This window comes from Leptinotarsa decemlineata, unplaced genomic scaffold (genome assembly GCF_025532065.1).
Source record: "Leptinotarsa decemlineata unplaced genomic scaffold, Ldec_3_MD MMD2_P_RNA_scaffold_6, whole genome shotgun sequence".
NCBI lineage: Eukaryota > Metazoa > Arthropoda > Insecta > Coleoptera > Chrysomelidae > Leptinotarsa > Leptinotarsa decemlineata.
This window is the reverse complement of record NW_027412533.1, coordinates 1,086,280-1,095,001: the sequence shown is the minus strand read 5'-3', so window position 1 is coordinate 1,095,001 and position 8,722 is coordinate 1,086,280.

Genomic DNA, 8,722 nt, shown 5'->3' with positions numbered 1-8,722 from the left:
TTATTTTCGATTTTACTTTTTCAAATATAATCCCTTAGATATTTGTAGTCTTCTAGATTGCGATGTAAATTATATTTTGATTTTATGGAATAAATCCTACCTACTTATTATTATTTATCCTAAGTTCTCATTTGAAAATTTTCCACCCCCAAAACACTTCAGGGTAAGATTTTTTGTCAACCCCCTTCCCCTCCTATAGTAGCACACTAATTTTTTCAATAACAGATATTATGAATAACTGATACCGCTATATGGAAATGTACCTTTTCCAGAGTAGGCACTCCAAAAGCGCTTTTTTAATATCAAAGGTGATAGGCACCTATAGGTTTTGAAAAATAAACGATATCCCGTTGTCTATGGTTATTGACCTAAATTCGTAAGATAAGGTGATAATTTCTATTTGCTAGAAAATAAAGTAAGATTTATTCAATCAGAGATAAAAAGTTTATCAGGCAATACCATTTTTATTCTTTTATAATCAGCAGGCATCAGTGTTGCCAAACATTGCACATATGGATATTCTCTATAAAAATATTTCAGGTAAATCCTATATTTGAATAATGAGAAAGAACTGTATATTGTTATTATAAATTCTCTTGGAATTGAATGGAAATCTTTAGTATGATGATAATTACCTTCAATCATAAATGAAAGAACTATGAAAAGATTATGCAATATCGAAAACATGCAGATTTCAGGCTTTACTGAATATAATTGAATTCATCTTTGATATAGGTATGAGAGCGCCAGAGCAGAAAAATATGATTTGACGATTTTATTTTTTACAATATATTTTAGAGAACATCTCGAAGCATAAACAATTTCTCAAAATTATTTATTTGCATTCCAAAACCTCCAACTTTTGCAATTTTGCCAACTACGCATCATTTACCATTATCTAAATATCAATAATAGGTTTCAATTAAAATTTCGTCAACCCAGATATCGAGTGAACTATTCTGAATGTTGAGTACTTTATTGGCGTGAAGTTATCCACAGATTTCTGGCCACACATGCCGACGTAGAGGAAAATAAAAATCTGTGGTTGGGATACAAAATTATTAGCACCCGTACTAATATCTGTGGCTGGAAATACCTATTCACTATAGGTTGAACGTGAAATTATTAAGACTATTTGGTGTTCAACATTTTTATAGTCTTGAGTAGATTAAGGCGTTGATAATCCTTTTCTCATCAACAATACAAATTCAGTGGAAAATAAAATTGAAAATATTAGACTTACTTTCCAATATCCTATATAGAAATGATATCCGATGATGTGCGTCAATCAAAATCACACAACTTCCATAGTTTCTTGAGAAGATCAACTTGGTGACAACAGTTTTCTTGTCATCTAAACAGATTTCGAAAAAGAAATTGTTGAAACAATCAGACTCATTTTTTGAGATTCCTTGTATTCATGAAAACCACACAACTCTTATAGAATCTTGAATAGATCAACACAGTGAAAACCGTTATCTTGTTACCCATACAGATTTCGAAAATAAAATTGTTGATCAGAGCAACTTTTTAAACCCCTTGTAGAATTGAAACCAGATAATGTGCGTGCATAAAAATCGCATGAGTCTTATGGAATCTTGGGTAGATTGACGTAGTGATAACAATTTTCTTGTCACCCGAACAGATTTCGAAAACAAAAATGTTGAAACAATCAGACTCATTTTTTGAGATTCCTTGTAGAATTGGAACCAGAAGATGTGCGTTCATGAAAATTACACAACTGTTATAGAATCTTAGGTAGATCGATATAGTGAAAACCGTTTTCTTGTCACCCATACAGATTTCGAGAAAAAAATTGTTGCAATAATCAGACTCACTTTTTAAAACACCTTGTAGAATTGTAAATAGAAAATGTGCGTTCATGAAAATCACACAACTGTTATAGAATCTTGGGTAGATCGATATGTTGCAAACCGTTTTCTTGTCACCCATACAAATTTCGAGAAAAAAATTGTTGCAACAATAAGACTCACTTTTTAAAACACCTTGTGAAATTGTAAATAGAAGATGTGCGTTCATGAAAATAACACAACTGTTATAGAATCTTTGGTAGATTGATAGAGTGAAAACTGTTTTCTTGTCATCCATACAGATTTCCAGGAAAAAATAATGAAACAATCAGACTCACTTTTTAAAGCACCTTGTAGAATTGGAAATAGAAGATGTGCGTTCATGAAAAATACACAAACGTTATAGAATCTTGGGTAGATCGATATAGTGGACACTGTTTTCTTATCACCCATACAGATTTCCAGGAAAAAATATTGAAACAATCAGACTCACTTTTTAGAACACCTTGGAAAATTGGAACTAGAAGATGTGCGTTCATGAAAATTACACAACTGTTATAGAATCTTGGGTAGATCGATATGGTGCAAACCGTTTTCTTGTCACCCATACAGATTTCGAGAAAAAAATTGTTGCAACAATCAGACTCACTTTTTAAAACACCTTGTAAAATTGTAAATAGAAGATGTGCGTTCATGGAAATTACACAACTGTTATAGAATCTTGGGTAGATCGATATGGTGTAAACCGTTTTCTTGTCACCCATACAGATTTCGAGAAAAAAATTGTTGCAACAATCAGACTCACTTTTTAAAACACCTTGTAGAATTGTAAATAGAAGATGTGCGTTCATGAAAATTACACAACTGTTATAGAATCTTGGGTAGATCCATATAGTGTAAACCGTTTTCTTGTCACCCACACAGATTTCCAGAAAAAAATATTGAAACAATCAGACTCACTTTTTAAAACACCTTGTAGAATTGTAAATAGAAGATGTGCGTTCATGAAAATTACACAACTGTTATAGAATCTTGGGTAGATTGATAGAGTGAAAACTGTTTTCTTGTCACCCATACAGATTTCCAAGAAAAAATAATGAAACAATCAGACTCACTTTTTAAGGCACCTTGTAGAATTGGAAATAGAAGATGTGCGTTCATGAAAAATACACAAACGTTATAGAATCTTGGGTAGATCGATATAGTGGACACTGTTTTCTTGTCACCCATACAGATTTCCAGGTAAAAATATTGAAACAATCAGACTCACTTTTTAGAACACCTTGGAAAATTGGAACTAGAAGATGTGCGTTCATGAAAATTACACAACTGTTATAGAATCTTGGGTAGATCGATATGGTGCAAACCGTTTTCTTGTCACCCATACAGATTTCGAGAAAAAAATTGTTGCAACAATCAGACTCACTTTTTAAAACACCTTGTAAAATTGTAAATAGAAGATGTGCGTTCATGGAAATTACACAGCTGTTATAGAATCTTGGGTAGATCGATAGGGTGTAAACCGTTTTCTTGTCACCCATACAGATTTCGAGAAAAAAATTGTTGCAACAATCAGACTCACTTTTTAAAACACCTTGTAGAATAGTAAATAGAAGATGTGCGTTCATGAAAATTACACAACTGTTATAGAATCTTGGGTAGATCCATATAGTGTAAACCGTTTTCTTGTCACCCACACAGATTTCCAGAAAAAAATATTGAAACAATCAGACTCACTTTTTAAAACACCTTGTAGAATTGTAAATAGAAGATGTGCGTTCATGAAAATTACACAACTGTTATGAAATCTTGGGTAGATCGATATAGTGTAAACCGTTTTCTTGTCACCCATACAGATTTCCAGGAAAAAATAATGAAACAATCAGACTCACTTTTTAAAACACCTTGTAGAATTGGAACTAGAAGATGTACGTTCATGAAAATCACACAACTGTTATAGAATCTTGGGTAGATCGATATGGTGCAAACCGTTTTCTTGTCACCCACACAGATTTCCAGAAAAAAATATTGAAACAATCAGACTCACTTTTTAAAACACCTTGTAGAATTGTAAATAGAAGATGTGCGTTCATGAGAATTACATAACTGTTATAGAATCTTGGGTAGATCGATATGGTGTAAACCGTTTTCTTGTCACCCATACAGATTTCGAGAAAAAAATTGTTGCAACAATCAGACTCACTTTTTAAAACACCTTGTAGAATTGTAAATAGAAGATGTGCGTTCATGAAAATTACACAACTGTTATAGAATCTTGGGTAGATCCATATAGTGTAAACCGTTTTCTTGTCACCCACACAGATTTCCAGAAAAAAATATTGAAACAATCAGACTCACTTTTTAAAACACCTTGTAGAATTGTAAATAGAAGATGTGCGTTCATGAAAATTACACAACTGTTATAGAATCTTGGGTAGATCGATATGGTGTAAACCGTTTTCTTGTCACCCATACAGATTTCGAGAAAAAAATTGTTGCAACAATCAGACTCACTTTTTAAAACACCTTGTAGAATTGTAAATAGAAGATGTGCGTTCATGAAAATTACACAACTGTTATAGAATCTTGGGTAGATCGATATAGTGTAAACCGTTTTCTTGTCACCCATACAGATTTCCAGGAAAAAATAATGAAACAATCAGACTCACTTTTTAAAACACCTTGTAGAATTGGAAATAGAAGATGTACGTTCATGAAAATCACACAACTGTTATAGAATCTTAGGTAGATCAATATAATGAGAACTGTTTTCTTGTCACCCACACAGATTTCCAAAAAAAAATATTGAAACAATCAGACTCACTTTTTAAAACACCTTGTAGAATTGTAAATAGAAGATGTGCGTTCATGAGAATCACATAACTGTTATAGAATCTTGGGTAGATCGATATGGTGTAAACCGTTTTCTTGTCACCCATACAGATTTCGAGAAAAAAATTGTTGCAACAATCAGACTCACTTTTTAAAACACCTTGTAGAATTGTAAATAGAAGATGTGCGTTCATGAAAATTGCACAACTGTTATAGAATCTTGGGTTGATTGATATAGTGGAAACCGTTTTCTTGTCACCCATACAGATTTCGAGAGAAAAATTGTTGCAACAATCAGACTCACTTTTTGAAACACCTTGTAGAATTGGAACCAGAAGATGTGCGTTCATGAAAATAACACAACTGTTATATAATCTTGGGTAGATTGATAGAGTGAAAACTGTTTTCTTGTCACCCATACAGATTTCGAGAGAAAAATTGTTGCAACAATCAGACTCACTTTTTAAAACCCCTTGTGGAATTGAAACCAGATAATGTGTGTGCATGAAAATCGCACAACTCTTATGGGATCTTAGGTAGATTGATGTAGTGATAACAATTTTCATGTCAACCGAACAGATTTCGAAAACAAAAATGTTGAAACAATCAGACTAATTTTTTGAGATTCCTTGTGGAATTGGAACCAGAAGATGTGCGTTCATGAAAATCACACAACTCTCATACAATCTTGGATAGATAAACACAGTGTAAACCGTTTTCTTGTCACCCATACAGATTTCCAGGAAAAAATAATGAAACAATCAGACTCACTTTTTAAAACACCTTGTAGAATTGGAAATAGAAGATGTACGTTCATGAAAATCACACAACTGTTATAGAATCTTAGGTAGATCAATATAATGAGAACTGTTTTCTTGTCACCCACACAGATTTCCAGAAAAAAATATTGAAACAATCAGACTCACTTTTTAAAACACCTTGTAGAATTGTAAATAGAAGATGTGCGTTCATGAGAATCACATAACTGTTATAGAATCTTGGGTAGATCGATATGGTGTAAACCGTTTTCTTGTCACCCATACAGATTTCGAGAAAAAAATTGTTGCAACAATCAGACTCACTTTTTAAAACACCTTGTAGAATTGTAAATAGAAGATGTGCGTTCATGAAAATTGCACAACTGTTATAGAATCTTGGGTTGATTGATATAGTGGAAACCGTTTTCTTGTCACCCATACAGATTTCGAGAGAAAAATTGTTGCAACAATCAGACTCACTTTTTGAAACACCTTGTAGAATTGGAACCAGAAGATGTGCGTTCATGAAAATAACACAACTGTTATATAATCTTGGGTAGATTGATAGAGTGAAAACTGTTTTCTTGTCACCCATACAGATTTCGAGAGAAAAATTGTTGCAACAATCAGACTCACTTTTTAAAACCCCTTGTGGAATTGAAACCAGATAATGTGTGTGCATGAAAATCGCACAACTCTTATGGGATCTTAGGTAGATTGATGTAGTGATAACAATTTTCATGTCAACCGAACAGATTTCGAAAACAAAAATGTTGAAACAATCAGACTAATTTTTTGAGATTCCTTGTGGAATTGGAACCAGAAGATGTGCGTTCATGAAAATCACACAACTCTCATACAATCTTGGATAGATAAACACAGTGTAAACCGTTTTCTTGTCACCCATACAGATTTCCAGGAAAAAATAATGAAACAATCAGACTCACTTTTTAAAACACCTTGTAGAATTGGAAATAGAAGATGTACGTTCATGAAAATCACACAACTGTTATAGAATCTTAGGTAGATCAATATAATGAGAACTGTTTTCTTGTCACCCACACAGATTTCCAGAAAAAAATATTGAAACAATCAGACTCACTTTTTAAAACACCTTGTAGAATTGTAAATAGAAGATGTGCGTTCATGAGAATCACATAACTGTTATAGAATCTTGGGTAGATCGATATGGTGTAAACCGTTTTCTTGTCACCCATACAGATTTCGAGAAAAAAATTGTTGCAACAATCAGACTCACTTTTTAAAACACCTTGTAGAATTGTAAATAGAAGATGTGCGTTCATGAAAATTGCACAACTGTTATAGAATCTTGGGTTGATTGATATAGTGGAAACCGTTTTCTTGTCACCCATACAGATTTCGAGAGAAAAATTGTTGCAACAATCAGACTCACTTTTTGAAACACCTTGTAGAATTGGAACCAGAAGATGTGCGTTCATGAAAATAACACAACTGTTATATAATCTTGGGTAGATTGATAGAGTGAAAACTGTTTTCTTGTCACCCATACAGATTTCGAGAGAAAAATTGTTGCAACAATCAGACTCACTTTTTAAAACCCCTTGTGGAATTGAAACCAGATAATGTGTGTGCATGAAAATCGCACAACTCTTATGGGATCTTAGGTAGATTGATGTAGTGATAACAATTTTCATGTCAACCGAACAGATTTCGAAAACAAAAATGTTGAAACAATCAGACTAATTTTTTGAGATTCCTTGTGGAATTGGAACCAGAAGATGTGCGTTCATGAAAATCACACAACTCTCATACAATCTTGGATAGATAAACACAGTGAAAACCGTTTTCTGGTCACCCATACAGATTTCGAGAAAAAAATTGTTGTAACCATCAGACTCACTTTTTGAAACACCTTGTAGAATTGGAACCAGAAGATGTGCATTCATGAAAATTACACAACTGTTATAGAATCGTGGGTAGATTGATACAGTGAGAACCGTTTTCTTGTCACCCATACAGACTTCGAGAAAAAAATTGTTGCAACAATCAGACTCACTTTTTAAAACACCTTGTAGAATTGGAACCATATGTTATGTGTTCATGAAAATAACACAGCTCTTATAGAATTTTGGGTGAATCGATATAGTGAAAATCGTTTTCTTGTTACCCACACAGATTTACAGTCTCAAAATATGAGTCTGATGCAACAATTTTTTTTATTGAAATCTGTATGGGTGACAAGAAAACGGTTTTCACTATATCAATCTACCCTAGATTCTATAACAGTTGTGTAATTTTCATGAACGCACATCTTCTGGTTCCAATTCTACAAGGAATCTCAAAAAATGAGTCTGATTGTTTCAACATTTTTGTTTTCGAAATCTGTTCGGGTGACAAGAAAATTGTTATCACTACGTCAATCTACCCAAGATTCCATAAGACTCATGCGATTTTTATGCACGCACATTATCTGGTTTCAATTCTACAAGGGGTTTAAAAAGTTGCTCTGATCAACAATTTTATTTTCGAAATCTGTATGGGTAACAAGATAACGGTTTTCACTGTGTTGATCTATTCAAGATTCTATAAGAGTTGTGTGGTTTTCATGAATACAAGGAATCTCAAAAAATGAGTCTGATTGTTTCAACAATTTCTTTTTCAAAATCTGTTTAGATGACAAGAAAACTGTTATCACCACGTTGATCTTCCCAAGAAACTATGGAAGTTGTGTGATTTTGATTGACGCACATCATCGGATATCATTTCTATATAGGGTATTGGAAAGTAAGTCTAATATTTTCAATTTTAATTTTTCCCTGAATCTGTATTGTTGATGAGAAAAGGATTATCAACGCCTTAATCTACTCAAGACTCTAGAAAAATGTTGAACACCAAATAGTCTTAATAATTTCACGTTCAACCTATAGTGAATAGGTATTTCCAGCCACACATATTAGTACGGGTGCTATTAATTTTGTATCCCAACCACAGATTTTTATTTTCCTCTACGTCGGCATGTGTGGCCAGAAATCTGTGGATAACTTCACGCCAATGAGTACTTTTATAAAATATTATATAGGAAGCTAAGAATGTTCGTTTTTATTACATCAAATGTTAGTTATTACTTTTTTCTCTGACAAACAGTATTGCCCACAACTATACCCACTTGAGGATATTATACTCTCACTAGAAAAGTATATTATTACATTTACTCACGACATTCTTTCGTATTTTTTTTTTATTTAAGCTGATATTCATGTGCAACCTAAATAGTAGATTCTGTAAAATGCTGACATTTCAGCTATTTAGGCAACATCGCTTAATATTTTTTATCGCAAG